The 22,002-nt window shown below is 37.3% G+C and overlaps 1 pseudogene; it reads right to left on the bottom strand.

The window, feature by feature from the left end:
* Positions 1-2,019: 2,019 nt before the first annotated feature.
* Positions 2,020-22,002, bottom strand: part of LOC119820670 — a 64,070-nt pseudogene continuing 44,087 nt past the window's right edge.

Genomic DNA, 22,002 nt, shown 5'->3' with positions numbered 1-22,002 from the left:
CACTTCTGGTAAGATACAATTTGCAATAATGTCTTCCAAGATAGATCAGTGAAAATCTGAAGCTGTCATTGTCAATTTGTTTTAGCTCAGATTCGAAAGGTCACCTGCTTGGCACAGAGCAAACAAAAAATGCCCTTTTCCATTTTTCCATGTCAGCATGTTATGTTCCTTATTTTTCCTTTTGAGGTATTTTTAAAACCATAACAGTAAACAATTTTGCATTACCCAGTAAAAAATGTATGTTACCTCAAACAAAATAGAAATTTATAAAACTTTACCCATAAGTCATATTCAATACAATTTTCTGAGGAAATAGAAATCCTCCCAGGACCTCCTGCCATGAAGTAACCAGAAGATTTATATAAAACTGCATCTGACTCTTCTATGGGCCAGGTAGCTGTGATTCAAATTATGGCATGTAGAATGCTATCTTTAAGGATGTTGTAACTATGCATGCTTGAAATCCCAGCATTCAGAAGGTTGGGACAGGAGGTTTTTCCATTTCTATGTCAGCTTGAAACTACACAATAAGACCCAAAACAAAAACAAACAAGAATGAATAACCTTATAGTAGTTTTTTCTGAAAGAAACATAATAATCTTCTATAGGAATTTTTGCACGCAACAGACTTAAGTACCCTGATTATTGTTTAAGGAAGGTAGAACAAATAATAATGTAATTGTGCAGATGAGGAAACTGGCAGAAGAAAGATTCTGGACAATGCACTTAGAGCTTTCCACTGAGCAAAGTTCTAAACTCAAGAACTGCATCTGAAGTGCCTCCACCTACTGCTGGTAGTTGACTCAGACATCAGGGTGACTACCCTGTCATGTTTCCTTTCTTACAAAATACATTTGAATTTCAGGCAATAGTTTTTCAAGACAGGGTTTCTCTGTAGCTTTGGAGCCTGTTTGGACTAGACTTTCTATCTTTTCTCTAGGAGTCTGCTTAGCCTTATGTCTGATGACAGGTTTAGAGGCAACTATTGAATGGTCCTGAGGGACATCAGTTTTGCCTTTCCCGGCATCTCTTTCAGGGAAAGTCGCTGCTGGTTTAGTAAATGATGAACTATTTTTCTCAGTCAAAGGATGCAAAGGTAGTATTTTAGAGGGTGGGAGTATATCTTCTGCTAATGGTGGGAAGGTGACTTCCTTAGGTGTGATAAGACCTTGAGAATCTGAGGGTTCAAAGTTCTCAGGCTCAGTGGTGTCCTCCCACACATCTCCATTCCAAGCTATAAGATTCCATTCTTTACCAATTAATGACATTACTTTAACTGCTGGACACCTTCTGAGGCCTGGACTTAAATTTTCTTTGTAATTCGGTCAACCTTACAATGAAGGGCTTTGGATCAAATTTTTTTCATGACTTGAAATTTGTGGCTACTAGAGAGAAGATTCTCTTCAAGGACACACCTAGAAACCTTTAGACTACTTAAGCACATCTGGAGCTGGTCAATTGTAGTGGCATATTATTTTATTTTGATAAATAAATCTTGCCTGAAGACCAGAGGCAAAGCTAAATCACTAGCGGTCAGGCAGTGGTGAAACACCTTTAATCCCAGGTTTGTGGGACACAGGCAGATGGATCTCTATGATTGCAAGGCCACCCTGGGCTCCACAAGATCAATGCAGAAACAAATCCAGGAGGTGGTGCCTTACTTTTAATCCCAGTACTAGGGGGTTATACCTTTAATTCCAGCACTAGAAGGAATATAAAATGAGAGGAGAAAGAGGCTGGCTGCGTAGTTTATGGTCACCCAGTCTTAGTAGAGGTAAGACTTCTCTAGTGCTTGGCTGCTTTGCTTTTCTTGTTTTCAGGTTGAACCCCAATACCTGTCTCTGGGATTTTATTTCTTGTGATATGCTCATTCTAATCACAAAGTTCATTGTTTTCCTTCACCATATTCTGAGATGCTACAAGTTGGTTAATTTCTTTTCATGGAGCTCATTCTTTTCCTATGTCAACTTACCTAGGATCAACCAACTAGCATCACTATTTTTCTGTTTTCTATTTTTTAAAACCCTAGGATGTTTATTACAAAGGTAAACCCTGATCCTTGAGTTGGGCTTATCGGTAGGATTTCTGGTATCGAGCACGAGCACCAGGACCTCCGAACTTTTTGGATTCACAGCGCCGAGGATCAGCTACAAGCAGGGTCTGATCATACTGGATGAGGATATCTTTGATCTTCTTCTTAGAGGCCTCATCCACATACTTTTGGTAATAGACCACCAGGGCTTTGGATATGGACTGTCAGATAGCATAAATTTGGGCCACATGACCATCACCCTTCACACGGACCGGATATCCACACCAGCGAATCGCTCCCTGCCCAGCAGCAGAACAGGCTCCAGTAAGTTGTACTGTAGCATGCACGGCTCGATCATCTCCAGGGAACTTCCGTTCACCTTGATGAGTTCGTTTCCCCATTTGCAGTGCGCCATGGCTGTGGCTGTCTTCTTGCGTCCGAAGACTTGCACGGACTGCAGCTGACCCTTGGACTGCACAGCTGTGAGTATGAACACGAGGTCCTCACTGTGCGGCGCTATTTTTCTTATTATCACACAAATTATCAAAAGTTTTATATACGGAGTCACCAAATTCCTTACCTCTCATAATTGGTAAATCAGGGTAATCAAAAACATTTGTCTTGGTAAGTTTGTAAAATAGTTCATGTCATAGGCTTTCAGTACTCTTTTAGCTTTTAGGAGCGACTTCTATAACTGTGGTGGTTGGCCAATTGAAAAACCAATTCTAGATAATTAAAAATTCGTCTTTATACTTCTGTGGCTCTAAAACTACTTCCTGAACCAAAATCTGTATTAGTCAAGGTTCTTTAGAGAAACAGAACTGACACAATGAATATATTTATATAAAGGTATAAGAGGGACATACTAGAGTAGTTTATAGACTGTGGTCCTGCCAGTCCAACCATGGCTGTCTACCAACAAAAAGTCCAATAATTCAGTAGTTATTCATCCCTCGGGCTGTAGGACTTAGATGGTCTTCAGTAAAACATAGAATCCTAAAGAAGCTGAAGAAGAAGTCTCTACTACAAGGGAATGAATGGGCTTGTCAGAGTGTAGTGAGGAGCTGTTGGGCCGCTTCCCACCGCCCAGCTCCTGGCCGCCCAGCTCCTGCACGGCTAGCTTTACACGCGAAATAACATCACACAAATTGTATTCTTTTAAACACTGCCTGGCCCATTATTTTCAGCCTCTTACTCACATCTTGACTAACCCATATCTAATAATCTGTGTAGCACCACAAAGTGGTGTCTTACCAGGTAGATTCTAGCGTGCGTCCATCTTGGGCTGGAGCTTCATCGCATCTGGCCTCTCTCTCAGGAGAGGCACAGTGGTCTGACTAACTTAGGAGAGGCGTGGCATCTAACTGATCCTTCTACCTCACTTCCTCTTCCTGTTCTGTCTACTCCACCCACCTAAGGGGCGGTCTATCAAATGGGCCAGGCAGTTTCTTTATTAGCCAATGAAATCAACTCAAACAGAAGACTCTCCCACATCAGAGAAAGTGAAAAGGAAGCAAAAAGCAAAAGCTTCCTTCATCAATGTCCTCTTTGTACACTGCCTCCAAAAGGTATGATCCAGATTTAAGGTGGATTTTCCCAACTCAAATTTCTGGATTAAAGGTGAACAATCCCATTTCAAATGATTTAATTATGAAAAAACCCTTTATAGTTATACACAGCTGCTTAAGTTTTAGTTAATTCCAGATGCAGTCAAATTTACAACCAAAAATAGCCAACATACCAAAGCAAGTAATGTTATGTGAACTCAGTGAAGCCATGATTTAGGCATAGTGCTGCCTGGTTCAAAATAACTACTTCGTATATAATTGCTAATTTAATGAATGAACCAAGACAATAACATTTGCATTTTGTCATTCACCATTGTACTGGCTGGTTTTGTGCCAACTTGACCCAAACTAGAGTCATCAGAGAGGAAGGAGTCTCATAGTCTCATCTATGAGACCAGCTATAAGACATTTTCTTAATTAGTGATTAATGGGGGAGGATCCAGCATATTGTGGGTGGTGTCATCCTGAGGCTGGTAGTCCTGGGCTCTAGAAGAAAACAGGTTGAGAAAGTCATGTGCATGTAAAGCAAGCCAGTGAGCAGCACTGTTGTGAGATTCCCCTCTGTATGCTATGAATATGTTTTATTACCATTGGTTAATAAAGAAACTGCTTTGGCCTATAACAATGCAGAATGTAGCTAGGCATGAAAACTAAACTGAATGCAGGGAGAAAGAAGGCAGAGTCAGGCAGCTGCCATGTAGCCACCCAAGAAGCAAGATGTGAGGTAACAAACCACAAGCCTCATGGTAAAATATAAAATAATGGAACTAGATTAATTTAATATGAAAGAGTTAGTTAATAAGAAGCTTGAGCTAATAGGTCAAAAAGCATGTAACTAATTTTAAGCCACAGAGTGGTTATTTTATGTGACTTTGGGAACAGGCGAGTGAAGAAAACCCCAGCCAGGGGGACCAACAGTATGGAGAATATTTGTAGAAACACAGCACCCCTTCATGGCTTCTGCATCAGCCCCTGCCTCCAGAAGGCTGTCATGTTTGAGTTCCTGTCATGACTCCTTCAATAATAAAAGCAATATGGAAGTGTAAGCCAAATAAACTTTTTTCTCCCCAACTTGCTTTTTTTGTCCTGGCGTTTTGTTGTAGCAATAGAAACCCTGACTAAGACAGTCATCAGGTGTATTTTTCATAGAACAATTATATTTAGAAACCGTCAAGTAAGGGGTTCTTGCACAGCATGTGGAAGACACGTCCCCATCCTCAGATAATTCTGATGGATTGTAACTCCATCAGGATCCTCAAAAGAGGCTCAGAAAATACTCCGTGACCCCTCACTGATTTTCATTACTTAACACATCCAGTCCTAGGGTGACTGTGTCATGGAAATTTTTACACAGTGATGAAAGAAAAGTTGAAATAGTTTAATAATTGGTCTTGAAATGATTCTCCAAGAAGACAGTACTGTAAAATAAAGTATTTTTGAAAAGATTCTTTTTATTCAGTTCACTATATCTATGTTGCCAAAGCAAATATAGTTCTTAGGTATTTGCAGCAGAATGATATTTGCTCTTTACTAACAAATACGTTTTCCACCTGACAATTTTGGTGTGAAATTTTAATTTTTATCTCAAACTGTCATTTATGCTCTTAAAAAATTCACCTGAAATATTGGTTTCTATCTGCTAAAATAAAATCAGATTAACATTTGCCTATATCAGTGTGACCCTTTAAAATTTAAATTCCTTAGAAAATGACAATGTAAGTTTATATAACATGCCTACAAGAACACATTACCAAGCAATTGAGAGCAATTTAAAATACAAACGAATTCTGGTTGGGACACACGCTAGACAAGGGTTCGATCATTGAGCTCTACTCTCAACTCTAAGTAGAAGTTTTGAACTAAAAAAGCATATCCAACGTTTGAAGCATCTGCTGATATAACTACATTTTACCTTTGTAAAGAAAGGCAACATATACAAAGACCAAATGATAATAGAAACTCAAGACAACATGTAAAAATTATCTTATTACTAAGATAAATAAAATAATAAGATAATAAAACTTTAATTTTATGAATGAAATTTCTTACATTTCAATTTCACCTAACAGGAAATATATATAAAATCTCTAAACAAAAGAGTGGAATATTTAAGTCATTTCTAGGTAATATTATTAATCTTCTTTAACAGGAAAAATATGGTGACACCATATAGGCACAATGTGATGCTACTGATAATAGTCTTTTCTTATTTCATTTGGATACCAACATCTTGCTATGGGCTTCAAATCTGAAGGTATCCATAGCTAAATTCATTATTTGTATTAAGTCTTTAACCCATTATCTTGTGATATCTGTCAGAGTTAATTATATGACTACATACTATTCTCCTAACCTTCTCAAGAGTCCCACAAACTAGTATACCCTTTTCATTCTATGTCATTTCTCTCCTGCCTGGCCAAGCTTGCCTCTGTGTTCTCTGAATTTGTTTTATTGTCTCTCAAGTGGAGTGATGCATAGATTGAATAAACTACAAACCTCATCCCCACCAGTTTTCACTTTGGTAAAATACTTATACTGCTCGAAGAATTGTCTCCATAAGAGGGATTAGGCTTACGTGGATAGAAGAATGGGAAGGAAGGTAGGGTAAAGGAGGGAGCAAAGGGGATAATTAGAACTAAAAATGTTTGGGAAAAGCTATATAGAAACTTACTATTTTATAAGCTTCCTAAAGATACATTTTTCATATGAAAGAATTTATTACACTACATAGGGCATGGTGCTCCTCTCAGAAGCCATAGGCTTACCAATAACAGATATAGAATTCTTGGAACTGTTTGTCGGGGTGAACAGAAGACCCCATAACAACACCGGTTATTGTCACTTCTAATGGTTGCCCACCAGAACTTGACGGAAAGACTTTATTATGGAAGATATCACATACTTTGGTCATGGGACATGAATAAATCAAGTTGATACTAACCAGGAATCTAACTTCCCATGGTCTAGCTTTTTTATAATACCTGAAGATACTGTTCAGTCTCCTGGGGGAGAAAACTCCCTCATCACGTTAGCCTGTAGGCAAGCCTTTGGGAACATTTTTTTTATTAATAATTAATGTGTGGATACTAATCAACATTAGGTTGTGCAACTCCTGGGCAAAGGTCCAATTTATTTAAAAAGCAAGCTGAACAGGTTATATAACACAAGCTAGTAAGAATTTGGCCTGTGCTTCAAATCCTTGAACTCCTGCCCTAACTTCCCTTCATGATTTTATGCAAATTGTAAAATGAAATAAACTATTTCCTTCCCATGTTTTTTATCATATTATTTATTACAACAATAGAGAAACAAACTAGGACACCAACTCATGAAAGAAGAATTGAATAGGCATGGTACAGAATCACCTGTCCACTTCCTGCTGCTTTCTGATCAAGATGTAGCCAATACCATACCTACCTGCACAATGCCATGTTCCCCACCCGCTGGAGAACCTCCTTCAGCTAATAGCCTTTGAGATGCTGGACCACATTGGACATGGCTTTGGGTACGATAAATGTGTGTGCTCACACACCTGCTCTCTCTTTCTCTTTCCTTTCTCACCTGGCTTCTGGATTCAGTTCCTGCTCCCCATTCATGCAGAGTGATGTGATCTGTGAATCCCTCATGCTGTAGAAAATACTTCAGCCAGTAGCCTTTAAGTTACCCATCCACTTGGGCATGGCCTCTTATACTATAAATGCCAATGGAAAATGCACTCCTGCTATCTCTCTTCCAGCTGCTGGATTTGGTTTCTGTTCCCTGTTCAAGAGAGGACTGTGATCTTGGAGTCTACTCTCAAATAAATAACCCTTTTTATACTCAATTCTGAGCTAGTGTGAGATTCCTTTTTAGCATCTGTCTTCATCTGGTGCCCAACATGGATCCCAACTCCACACCTACCAGATTTCCCCTACAAGATTTTTAATGCAAAGGGAACATATTATCTCAGAATGGATCTTTTTGCCACATAAATCAAGTAAAAAATTAAAAACTTATGGGGTCTCTGAATTAATCATAAAAGGAAAACTGAGACTTCATCAACTAGCGGAAATCGACCCAGCAGAGATTATAGTGCCTTTTACTACTGATGAAATTAAAAATTATGAGAAGACAATGAACCTTGGAAACGAGCTTGTGTTAATTTTTAGGAGAAATTAATAGCATGTATTTCAAAAGTGAATTAACCTTATAGAGAGAACTACTTAGATTCTTCACCACATTGTACATGATACACCGATAACAAGAGCCCATACATTCTGTACTGATGAAAATAAAAAAAGGAAAGACAGGTTACAAATAAGAAAATATAAGTAAGGTAAAACAAAGCCCTTATAGGTCTGTGCAAAAGGCAGAATTATATGCTATTCTCGTGGTACTAAGGGATTTTAAAGGACCTTTCAATATAGTTACTGATTCACAATATGCAGAAGGAGTTGTCTTACATATTGAAACCATTGAATTTATACTAGATGATACAGAATTGACTTCATTATTCATACAGGCTCAAGTTATAATCAGGAATAAGCTTTGTCCCATATACATAACACACATCTGATCCCATATGAGTCTGCCAGGTCCTCTAGCACAAGGTAATACAGAAATTGATAAATTATTGATTGGAAGTGTGTTGAAGTCCTCAGAATTTCATAAGAAACATCAAGTCAATAGCAAAGGTTTAAAGAAAGAGTTTTCTATTACATAGCAACAAATTAAACAACTTTTAAATAGATGCCTACTTGTTTTTTCTATAACCAAACACCACTACCTGCAGAGACTAACTCAAAGTGTACTGAAAGGAATAAAATCTGGCAGGTGGATGTGTTCCACTTTGCAGATTTTGGAAAATTAAAATATGTACACCACACCATTGACACTTTCAATAGGAAACTGCTTTGATCTCAGAAAAGGATGGTTCAGCAATCACTCATTTATTAGAAGTTATGGTCATTATGGGTATACCTGCACAAATAAAGACAGATAATGGTCCAGCATATGTCTCTAAGAAAATGAAACAATATTTTGCTTATTATAATATAAAGCACACTACAGGTATACCAAATAATCCTACAGGTTAGGCAGTTATAGAAAAATCAAATCAAAATATAAAGGATATGTTAAACAAACAGAAAGGGATTGAAAATACCTCAGAAATGTATTACATAATGCTTTATTAACATTGAATTTTCTTAGTGCTAATGAGAAAGGAACAACAGCAGCAGAGAGGCATTGGAAAACAAAAAAAAGTCTTCTAAATTAAATCAGCCAGTGTATTTCAAGGATGTGTTGCCCTCACAATGGAAATCAGGTGATGTGTTATATTGGGGAAGGGGTTTTGATCTTGTTTCAACAGAAAAATAAAAGCTATGGATACCATAAAAATTAATAAAGATATGGTTTGAAAAAGAGAAAGCTCCTAACAAAGAGAAACGATAACTCATCCACAGAGGTGACCATAATTACAGGTGGTAAGAAAACCTCATAAGGTTTGGGACAGGGTTCTGTTCTTGACTCTGCAGGAAAATACTCATCTTCAAAAAGTCAAGAGACTCTGGACATCTAGATGCCTAAATAAGAAAAGTTAATTATCCAGATAGGATCACCAAGAAAAAAGAATTATGATTTATGAGGTCATCTGAGGATAAGAATCACTGAAAAAATATAAATATTATGTATTTATATATTATATATTTATATATTATATATTTATATATTATATATTTATATATTATATATAATGTATAAACATATATATGCTACCTACAATAATAATAGTCATGACTCACTTAAAAATCAAAGCTGGCTTTGGAGTTGGAAAATGGCTCTGTCCTTCTCTAAATCCAAGCATGTTGTTAAAAGAAAAATTCAGAGCTTCTGTCTCATGCTAGGAGCCATCTGATATGGTACAGAAAAAAGAAAGAATTTAGAAAAAAATTTACTTTTCTTCATAACTATTTTGTCTCTATTGTACCTTTCATTGAATATATGTCTGAAAAATAATGTTTAAGTTTTCCACAGTGAATAATGATTTTCCTGCATTAACCTTTGAAGTCTCCAGGATGAAGATGGGCCCTCAGAACAAAACTCCACCTGGTTGATATGATGATGTCACAATACTGATAGCACTATTATGAAACCTTTTTTAGGTATCAGCTGCTCAAGATGGTTCCAACTTGGTTAGCTGAAATGGTGCACCTCTTTACAATGTTCTGGCCAAAACCATACTAAATACTCAGAGACTTTGCAATCATAACAGACAGTAATCTTGAAACTTAAACATCATTTTACTTTAACAGGATCCCATAGAAAGAACATAGCCCCCATAACAGCTGGAAGTAATTCTAGAAGATGATGTCCCCTCTCCCAACAAAGTTTAGGGTTAGGGACATAAGTTAGGGGTTGATTATAATTGGTATAGGGTTGGGAGTTGGGGTCGAAATTATATAGGCTCAGGGATCTCTTTGGGAAAAAAAGAGGGAAATTGGATGGGATAATAGATTAGTGTGAGCTTACACTAATAATAATAGTAAGTAATAAAGTGATTACTTGTGAGCTATTATTTATAGGCAATTTACATGCTTCTACCTCTGCTTAAGACATCTTATATATTCATACAATTTTAGGATTTATTTATCATATTGCAATATACATTTCTAGCTCTGATCAAGATACTTATGCATTGTTTACATTTTGAGTCATTATCCTTATTTGTTCACAGTTGTTTAAAGATTATTCAGTATTCTAATATGAAGTCTTCGTCTTTAAGCTATATAGGTATTAAAATTATTGGTCAATAGTCATCCATGTTTTTCATACTAACTATTAGACTAATCAGGTTCTTTAGATACATAGAGAGTATATTCTGCATAGATAGGTAATCTTCAACCACTTCAAAGAGCTGTACAATATGGCATTTAAATAATTTAGGGTTCTCTTGACATGAGACACAATTGTTCCTGGCAGCACTGATCTATTCCTGAGAGAATTTTGAGCACCCAAGGCACTTGGAGCTTGTAGAACTGGCCTTTGGGCAAGGCACTTCCCATGAATGGACCACTGACAAAATGCATGATGTCCAGACAGGACCAGCAGGATTTAAAAAAAAAAAAAAAAGGCTGTCAAATCTTGCCAAGACAGGGTAAGACAGTTTTGAAAAGTTTCCTTTCTCTGAAAATGGTCTGTTAGTTACTCTAGGCCTTAGCCAAAATTGGTTGTTCCAATGTTGCAAATGAGACTTCGGGTGATTGCCCAGTAGCCAGTTGTCTCTGTCATTTGTTGCATATTTTGGAAGTTGCTTGATGGCACTTCCTGCTTATTCAAATAATATTATTTCCCTTCTTGGGTCTTCAATGGCATTGAAGACTAAATAGTTATAGTTACTTTCCTCTCATGCCCAAGTTATTTATAATACTAGACTTAGACTCCTTAGAATAGGATAATTATTGAAACATTTATAACATGTTTCTTGCTTCATATTGTTTATGCTGGCTGTAATTCTAATTTTTATACCTGATATTTGTTCTTATTGTATATCATTTGTATTATGCTTAGAACTCTCTTGTTTAAACAAAAGGAAATCCTTTGGCCAGTAGCCTTTAAGTTACTGCCCACTTGGGCATGTTCTCTTGTACTATAAATGCCAATTGTAAAGCACGCTCCCACTATCTCTCTTCCGGCTGCTGGATTCAGTGGCTGTTCCCCATTTGATCAGAGAACTGTGATCTGTGAGTCGACTCCTAAATAAATAACCCTTTTATACTCAATTCTGAGCTAGTGTGGGATTTTTATTTAGCATTGGTCTTTACCTCCCTAAATGAAGAACCCTTTATTATACTCAATTCTAAACTTCTGTGTGACTACATTTTTTTTGCATTCTCCTATACCCACCATGATGAAATGGACTAAACCTCTGAAATTGTAAGTTACCACCTCAATTAAATATTTCCCTTTATAAGAGTTGTCATGGTCAGAGTGTCTCTTCACAGCAATAGAAACCCTCAATGAATATTTTTACCACACATTATGTTAAATATGTTCTAGTCGTTTTGCAGATCATTATACACTCACATGTTTGAGATTCACTCCCTGAAAAGTACAGAGCTAATTGTTTTAATAAGCTAAACTCTTCCATGTCTAGTATTATTGGTGGAGCCAAATGGCAACATGTCTATAATCATCACTCAAGAGACTCAGCCATGTCCCAACAAAATAATTAACAGGTAAAACTACTAGCTCCCAAGTTTGATTATATGAGTTCAATCCCTAGGACCTATATGGTGAAAAAAAGAGGTCCAGTTCTGCAAGTTTTCCTCTACCTCAAATATGCATTATATTACATATTCTCCACACATACATTCATGCAGGCATGCAAAAGGCATACACACATACATACTTACAAGTGTATGTATCAAAAAAAGATTATAAAACTAGGTGCCATGAATGAGACATTTTAAAAGGAGTAAATAAGAAAAACCAATAAAAGATGGAAACATACCCCAAAAGAATCAAGGTTATAAGAATACCGTTGTCCCTAGACTGGAGAAACAGAAATAGTTCTTGGTTCCTGATAAAATTCTACCTCCTAGAGGAAGTTGTGTAAGACTATCCTTTTATATAATTTATAAATTTTTATATAGACACACAAAGTCATACAATTATATGATATGACATAAAAGTAGAAGTAAAACTGTTTGAAGATTTAAAAGTACAGTTGAGAATGGGGAGGACCAAGAAAAGTGAAGGTAGGGAGGTATGGGAATATATGTACATATATAGGCATGAAAGCTTGAACATATAGCTAAAAGTATAATAACTTCAAAAGTCACATTCATGTATCTGATTTATTAGACACAAATTACTATAACTTATCCATTTATGTCATTGGTAAATTTTCTACCAAATTACTCCAGATGCAAAAGTTTATTCCTCTAGAGACTCAATTAACTGAGTTAACATATTAACTAATATAAAATGGATACAATCATTGCAATTAATTAAGAGATATAATTTATAATTAAATATTTTTGGGAAATATTAACAAATAATGACCAAAAAGCTATTTATCCTGCTTGCAAAATTATATCAATTCAAACTTTTAGTTTGAAATATAATTAATAATAAGACTTCCAGTGCCTTCCCTTTAAATATGTTAATACCAAGACATGGAGCTACCAGTCAATGAAAATCAATTTTAAGAACTATAAGTTGATTTAAATAATTTTAATAGCTGAGTTAAAACTGTCTTTTTTCAGAGGTTTTCATTCTTTACATGTAAAATTCAACAAAATTAACACATAAAACATTATTGCTATAATGCAAGTTTATCCGGATTGGTCAGATAATTGTCAGATTATTATGAAGTAAAAATAGTGCAATATCAACTTATGAATATGTGGAAAGCCCATAGATGCTGGAGTTGTACTTCATACTATGGGCACTGTGCTAAATAAGAGATAAAACCCCTGCTTTCCTGAAATGTGCATTCTGGTGGAAGGAGTGACAGGGTTAGTGTATGAAAAAAAAATATCTAATCCATTGTAGCAACAAAAATGGGGTATCTCGACAGACCAAAGAGTATATTTGTAAAATTTTGTTGATGAAAGTTATGGAATGCTATTAGAAACCACAGCATCTAAATAAAGAACTGCTGCAATAGATTGATACTTTATAATAAAGTCAGTTCATCTTAAATGAAATGCAGCTACAACTAATAAATGATAAAGGAAACACCAGTAAAAATTAATATTAACATTTCTAAGGGGCCAGGATCTGAAGAAAGAGTACACCTTAAGAAATCAAGACTTTGGGGCCAGAGCAGCCCTCAGGCAGTGAACTCCATGAGAGAGGAGTGGATCCAGACCAGGGTCATTTGCAGAAGCAAGACTGGGCAGGTGACACAGGCCAAAGCAGGCCTGAGGGGGTAAGCTCCACAAGAGCGAGACTGAACCAGCTACCTAGGCCAAAGTGAGCCTGAGAAAGCGAGCTTCATGGGAGCTGGAGCAGATCCAGTTCAAGGACATTTGTGGACCAGGACTGAGCCAGCTACCTGGGCCAGAGCAGACTTGAGACAGCAAACTCCACAGGAACAGATAGAGGGGAGCTACCACGGAGCTAGTGAGCTACAGACAGAGACTGCTGTGGGTCCAGATCTGAATCTGGGACCTTCAAGGGAGTAGATCTAAGCCAAGACCTCTGTGGGGCTGGGTGTGCATCTGGGGCCTCCTAGGAACTAGGCCTGAGCCAGGACCTCTTCAGGTCTGAGCATGAATCTGGGTCCTCCGAGGAAGTAGGAAGGAACCAGAGATCGCTGGGGGTCCAAGCATGAGTCTGGGACCTCGGAGGGAGTAGGCCTGAGCCAGGACCTCTATGGGTCCAGATGTTGGTCTGGGACATCAAAGGGAATAAACAGGAACCAGAAACATCTCTAAGTCCAAGCGTGTGTCTGGGACCTCTGAAGGAGTAAGCTTGAGCCAGGTCCTCTGATGCACCTGAGTCTGGGAACTCTGAGGGAGTAGATCCAGAGTCCTTTACAGGACCAACCCCAAGCTAGGGACTTCTGCAGGAACCAGTCCATACAAGGGACATTTACAGAAAGAGATCTGAGCCCTAGAGCAGTCCTAAAACATCAAACTCCAAAGGAGTGGTGTGAAGCCTGGGAACCCTGAGCATTCTCCAGGAACGCAGACTGACCAACAGGGTAACTAGAACCGTGGCACTGACTGTACCACAAGGAACAACAATCCGAGCCTTGGATTCACTGGCACCTAGATTAATCAACAGAATCACAGAGCCCCGACCACACTTATTAGATAAAAAAGATGAGTAAAACAGGTAAGAACACACGCAACACCACACCAGTAAAATCTAAAGACTTACAACAGGCAGACTTGAACAACCAATAAGTGGCTTTTAGACATAAAACAAAGAAAACCAGCCTAAAATTCACAATCCCAGAGAACCTAGACAACAATGAGGACCCTATGAGAGAGATAAATGAATCTAATCTACATGGGAAGTAGAAAAGGACAAGGTCTCCTGAGTAAATTGGGAGCATGAGGACCTTGGGAGAATGTTGAAGGGGAGGAGAAAGTGAGGGAGCGGAGCAGAGATAAATGTATATCTCAATAAAATCAATAAAAAGGTTATACCCAAAAGGGTTACATTTGAAAAAAAAGTGGTTGTGAGCTGTCTTGTGTGGTGCTAGTAGCCAAACCCCAATCCTTCGTGAGAAAAGCAAACACACAACCACCAAGCCATCTCTGCAGCATTATAATCTGAGTCTTAAAATGTCAAGGACTTACTGACAGTGTCTATCAGCAGTAGTTTTTTTCTTTGCAGTCCTGGGTATCAAACTCAGGGCCTCACCCATACTAGAGAAGTACTCTACCACTGAGCTAAAAAATCAAACACTTTTTAATTTTTAAATTTACTTGTGTTTTGGTTTTTGAGGTGGGGTTTTACTCTGTACCCCGCATTGGCTTGGAATTCACCATATGAGCACAGGCTGCACTGACACTCATAGGCCTCTTAGTCTCCCAAGTCACTGTAACACAGGCCTGACCACTAACTGTAACTTATTTGGAAGTAGAAAAAGCATAGATTTGAAACATCAAGGCAGATAAGGCACCTGAACAACATAATGTCTCCATTTCACAAAGAGAAAACAGAAGGTCAAGTGAAAAAAAAAACCACACCTGCATTTCATCCCAGTTGATGACACGCCAGGTCTTCACTGGGCATTTGTGTCAAATTTGATGCTGGATGGTGAAAAGTGAAAAGAACCATAGTCTGGTTCTTAGGAAACACAAGAGCCCACACAAGCCATGGACTCTAGTTGTGCATTATCAAAGCTAGGAGACTTGTTACAGCAGTTCCTGGGGAAGCATAAGCATTGTTCACTAAAGTGGCCCACTGAATAATCTAGCTGTCTAGATAGAATTCACAAAGGTGAAAGAAATATTCTAACTTCTAAAATAGATATACCAATCTTTGTTCCAAAATACATGAAATACCTGAATTGTATATAGTTCATGTATGAATTAGTGAAATAATTTTAAATTAAAACTCTCACTTTTGTCTGTATTTGAGCCCTTTGTGATTAGTACAATCTTACCCTTTATAAATTAGTACCAAAACTTATGTAAGATCACTACATTTTTCCACCTTACTTTTAGAAATAAATTTCAACCACATAAAATTTTACTTGTATCTCTAATTCTGAGATTTCTTGAAAGCAAGACTCTGATTTTATTGTCTTAATTATTTTTATTGTTAATAACATATTTATGATAAAAGTAGACATTGTTATTGAGTACAATTCCTGTCTTTATATTCTTCAGTTTGATTTTGCAAAAAGAAAGACAGCAACATAAAAATAAACTTTAAAATAGTACATGAACCTATCATAGCTGGAATCTGTGTTGGTATCCTCTGCCCATTTTGCCAGCAAGGGCCATTTGTACACCCGTGATCTAGGCTGCCACCTAAGGCCATGTTGATTTCCAAGGGCCATGCTGTTTCCACGACCATTTTAATCTAAGTGGCCTGCACTGCCACTGGGATGAGCTTCCATGTCTGGATCCATCGTACTACTCCAGCTAGGGTCTGTATTAATGTCCCTGGCCTGTATTAGCATCAGTGGTCATGGTAGAGCTGACCCGGGTGTCCTGGGCATTATAGAACTCATCCCTCCCACCCCACTGGTACCTCAGTGGAAGAAATGGCATACCCCCAGCCCCCATACCCTGTCCAGGGTGAACTGGTCCCAATGGCATGGTCATGGGAGAGCTGGCCCAACCTTTTCTGGCCCTGGGAGAACTGCCCATCCTGCTCACCAGCAGTCACAAAGGAAGAAAACTCAGCTACCATCTAGGCACACATTGAGGACTATGAGTTGGCCCACCCCAACATCTACACCATCTATGACCTACTAGAGTGCAAGAAGGAACTGGTCCTGAAGAACCATAGCCACAAGATTTCCATGACTCAGGGCAACAGCAAGATATTGGGGAGAAGTTTTGGTGAGATTCTAGTATGGATGGTATACCAGAAGCTAGAGGTCTTAAACCAGACCAACAACTCATTGCAATGAATATTTGCATATAAAGCTATTTGTGTAAAAGGATATACAGTATGACACACCACAGCTCCTAAGGCCACTATGACAAATGAATATGTGATGGAAAGGCAGGAAAGATGGAGAAGTGAAACATTTTTTTCTTTTCTTCTTTTTTTTGTGGGGGGAGCTACAAGGGTGGAGGGTAGACATGAAAGGACTGGAAATTAGAGGGATTAGGGTATACGGTATGACGTTCCCAAGGAATCAATAAAAAGAATTATGTTGATTTTAAAAAGAGAGAAATAATCACTACATACAAGAAAACCCAGCATAATTGGAGAATGAGATCTAACACATAACTTCCAGGATAAAGCAGGAGACCATCTTTCTGGGTAGAGAGAGATGCTCCTTGTTAGCAGGGACCTGGAGTCATGCTGGTGGCATGCTGGTGACATTCTGGAGTTCCTTGAGAGAGCATAAAAACAGCTGAGCTGGACAGACTCCAACAGCCACCACTGTCGACACCCTGACTGTGGAAGAGGCACACAGCTGGCACCAGTGTCCCAGAGTCCTGTGGTCTCCTGCACAGACTAATGACACAGTGTAGCTTCAGTCTGAAACTCTTGAAATGTGCTCAGCATTTGTTGGGAATGCAGGGAAGTGTATTTGCTGTTAATAAAAGACAAACACTATTCTCTTTTTTTAAAGTAACATATGATTATAGAAAATATACCCAGAAATCTGGGCACAGTGGCACATACCTGTCATCCCAACACTGGGGAAGCTGGAACAGGAATCCAAAGTTTGAGGTCAACCTAGACTACAGTGCAAGATCTTTTCTGGAAAACAAAAAGCAAAAGCAAAGAAAGGAGGGGAGAGCGATAGTGAAAGCAAAAGATGGAAAGAAAATATACCACAAAAATATAATAATGTGTCATATGCTAATGATTATTTGTAGAACTATGGCATGGTTTTTAATATGCCTTTGTCATGTGTTCAGATGTTAATGTAGTCACAGCAGAACTATAAATAACGAACTGAAGCAGACAGTGAGACAAGCGGCTCCAACCATGTAAGGGGCTCAAGTGGGCAGCTTTCATAAAGAGATCCTGGGCTTGAGGCAAGAAAAATACATCATTATTTAAGATGGAAGTATAACTTTTTTGTCCTGGTTTGAAGCTAGTTGGTGGTTTTTGCCTTTGACAACTTCAGCTTCACATTCCTAAAATATAAGTTCAGTTCCTACTCTGAGTTAAACTGGTTTCAGCTTGCTTAGGAAGAGCACAGGGTATTAGAACCCCTTGGGCTAATGTACTCTAATTAATTTCAATAAGAGCTTGACTAAGAAAACTGTCAAGCTACATACAAAGAAATTGTTAGAATATTTTGAAAGTCAAATCATGAAAAGTCATTAAAAATTCTCCCCAAAATACAAAATAAGATACTTAATATCACCAATCATAATATACTTAAAATATTATTGTAAAAATGATAGAAATTTTAACATGCTTCTAATAATGATATCTTACATTAAAATCAATTTTCTCAAAATAAAATTGATCAAAAATATAATCACAGTAGCCACCAAGTGGACAAATCTTGGTATTGCATCTCAATCTCTTCACACTAGCTATACCTTCTGTGGGTATCATGAAAAGATGTACCTGAGAGCTTAACAACTAAATAGCACACCTTACATAATTAGCAAATATACTGTCACTGAAGAATAGAGAAAATAGCTATCAATATGGAACCTATCAAAGTTCAGGACCTAAATGAATGGACTTAAAAAACATTATGAAATAAATACTTTATAAATCAGGAGTTCTCAACTTGTGGGTTGCTACTCATTTGGCAAACCCCTCTTTAAAAATATTTAAATTAATACTCATAACAGTAGCAAAATTGTAGTTACAAAGTAACAACAAAAATAATTTTATGGTTGAAAATCACCACAGCATTAACTGTATTAAAGGGTAGCAGCAGAAGAAAGGTTGAGACCACTGCCTTAAACCAATTGAATAAATATAAAATCAATTTAAAGAAGAACACAGGTAAATGTCAATCCCTAATCCTATAATAATTTCCAATATTCATAGCTAATAAATTATTAAAAGGAAACAGTAAAGTACAATATCACAAATTCTATACACTGAAATATCCAACATCAAAGAGAATGTCTGTGATACCTCTGCACACAAAGCACCAAACATGGTAAGTACTGCCCAAAATAGGGTGCAGGTGCATCCCAGCTGTATCCATCCAGGTGGGCCTCTTTAGAATCCTGTCATTCAAGGAAGTAAGTTGTGTCTCGTCCAGGAAGTATATCCTGTCCAAAAGAATAATCACACCAATAACAGTATCCAATATCTAACAGCGTTTCTAAATATTTCGTACAAATTAATTAGTCCTCACAATAAGCAACTGTGATAAACTTAATAATATCCAACAAATGATATCACATCCTGGACCTTGTAAACTTTATATTATGTGCATAAAGAGTCTTTGCAGATGTGATTAAAAAAACCTGATATGATGAAGTTATCCCAAATAGATCTACATATAATCAAACTGTCTCTACAGGAGAAGGGCAACAGGAGATAGATACACAGAGAAAAAAAGATGCATAAAAAGGAAGGTAAGTGACAGAAGACAAAGGCATAGGCTGTCCCTTGCTTCAAGTCATCCTCCAACTTATTTTGTTCTGGAAAGTGGAGTTTCAATCAGTACTGGACAGAATAAAATAATGCCAGCTTATAGAGTGTTCCCTTTGATTGCCAATAACTTCACATTGTTTTATGCAACTTATTTACATAATAACCGAATTCTTTTCTGGAATAGACAAAATTTTCATTGGTTTCTTTAATAAAATGTATTTGCCAGTAAATCATCAGATAAAAACTAATTTGCTCCAAACTACTATAATTTCTCTTCATTAAGGATGTATCTATATGAATGAAAAACATTTGTTTTAAAAACTTATCATTTCTGCCACCTTGAATCACTCCAGGATTTAAGTAGGAGGACCATTAAAATGGCAAATTCAAGAGAAGGGTTAGACAGTTTATTCTTTATTTTACTTTTTTCCTGCTTCTGAACATTAACTACAACTGAGCCACTCTAAACTCCTTCCCTCTATGTCAATAGACAATTGAGTTAGGATGTTGGTTGGGGCACATGATCTAGACTAAGGGAGAACTAAACTACTCCAAAACTAGATGCTATCACCCCACCACTCTTGTGTTTGCCTGCTTGCCTGCCTGCTTGCTCGCTCACTCACTCACTCGCTTGCTTGTTCACTCACTCACTTGCTCACCCACTTGCTTGTTGGCCTACTTTTAGGTCAAGATCTTGTCAGAAAACTCACTATGTACCCCATCAGACTTCAATCTTGCTGACTTACCTTGCCAGAGACTGGAATTTAAAATGTGTACCATCATAGCTGACACTGTACTACTTTTCTAAGGAAGAATACCCTAAAATGCAGTAGACTCCTTTTGTTACAATGTGCTGAAATAGGTTACAATGAAAAACTGACCATATAGGCCTGATAAAGCCACATTTGGCCCAAATTCCTCAATAATGAAGGGTTGTACCATGCCATAAGCAGTCAAACCATCTTGGGTGCTTGTTAATGACAAAGAAGATATAAGCTGGTAATAGAAGGTACTTAGAAATAACACCTATGATCACATAAATATTCACAGAATAAGAACTATAATCCTTATAGAATTGTCATAGTTTTGTTATGAGTGTGTACATATATTAAGCAAGTGTCTGTTTTCCCTTAATTTTATCATATAACAAAAGATAGTGATGTCATATTGATATTTAATTACTACTAATTTTCATTATAATGTCTAAATTGCAGACTATCATAAGAGTCAACATCATTAAAGGATTTTCTAATTACTTTATTAGGGAAGGGATTGATGCAGTCTACTGAACACAGAACAGTTACATCACAATATGTAAAACTGTAACCTTGCTATTTGTGTCATTTATTTGCATGTTTTTTGAGCATGGTTTCACTCATAGCTCTTCCTAGTGTGGAGCTCTCCATGTAGGCTAAGCTGGCCTCCAACTCAAAAAAAAATCTACTTCAGTTTTTTGATTGCTAGAATTACAAGTTTAAAATGACATACTTGACTACTGAGGCTTGAGTTTTTCTTTTTCCAAGAAATTTTTATTGCAATATTTATTTCTTCCCTTTCCTTCCTTCAAACTCTTACATATACCCCCTACTCGCCTTCAAATTTATGACCTCTTTCTAATTGACTGTTATTACATGTATATATGTATATACATACATATGTATGTGTGTGTGTATATATATATATATAATCCTAAATATAACCTACTTAGTCCATATAGTACTTCTGTGTATTTTTTCAAATACACAAGTTGACCATTTGTCATTGACAAGCAATACAAGCAATAGGTATGCGCTTTCCTGGTGAAAACCACTTCTCCTGCTCCCAGCTTTCCTCAGTTGCCTGCAGTTCTTTATACTATAGGGATAAGTCCTGTGAACTTGTCTTGTCTACTTTGATGTGTCCATTGTTGTCATCTTTGTTCAGCTCACATACTTTTATTTAAAGGCTAAGTGTGACTTAAGAAAGTACACATGACAGACCAGTTAACTAGGGATGGACTTAAAATGGTTAATTTCATGTACCAGTATGATTAGACTAATATACACCTACATGTTAAAACATTAATCTGAAATTGTGCTTACATAACCACTGCAATCTAACCCTTGGGAGTCTGGGGCAAGAGAATCAAGAGCTCAAGGTCAACCTAGGCTACCGAAGTTGTATGATCTAGGCTTGTATGAAATACATGATACCTTGTATCAAAAAAAAAACAAACAGAAAATACATTTCCATTTGAATTGTTAGACCAAGTAAATAAGATCTGTCCTCATCATTGTGGATAACATCAAAGATGCCAGAAAAAAAAAAAAAAACAAAATTATAGAGGAACTCCCACTCTTCTTGACCTGAGACATCTATCTTCTCATGGCCATATACATCAGTGCTCTGCTTCTCTGAATATCAGTCTGCCAACAACTTTTGTCATTAGCTCCCTGGTTTGGGGACCTTCAGGCTTGGACTGAAATTTTGTCATAGATTTTTCTGCCCATTTCTCTGTCTGTTGTGACAGACAAAACTCTTTTCAGCCAGTGTAGTACTTTGAGCCAGTCCAGCATTAAAAAGTTATTTCTATTTATCACACAATTGTATATTTGTCTGTCTGTCTACCTGTCTATCTTTTTGTCTACATATCTCTCTACCACATTTCCATTTACCTCTTTATCTATCTTTCTATCCACCCATCTATCTTCT

The sequence above is a fragment of the Arvicola amphibius genome, chromosome 8 (genome assembly GCF_903992535.2).
Source record: "Arvicola amphibius chromosome 8, mArvAmp1.2, whole genome shotgun sequence".
NCBI lineage: Eukaryota > Metazoa > Chordata > Mammalia > Rodentia > Cricetidae > Arvicola > Arvicola amphibius.
This window is presented reverse-complemented; position numbering and strand designations above follow the sequence as displayed.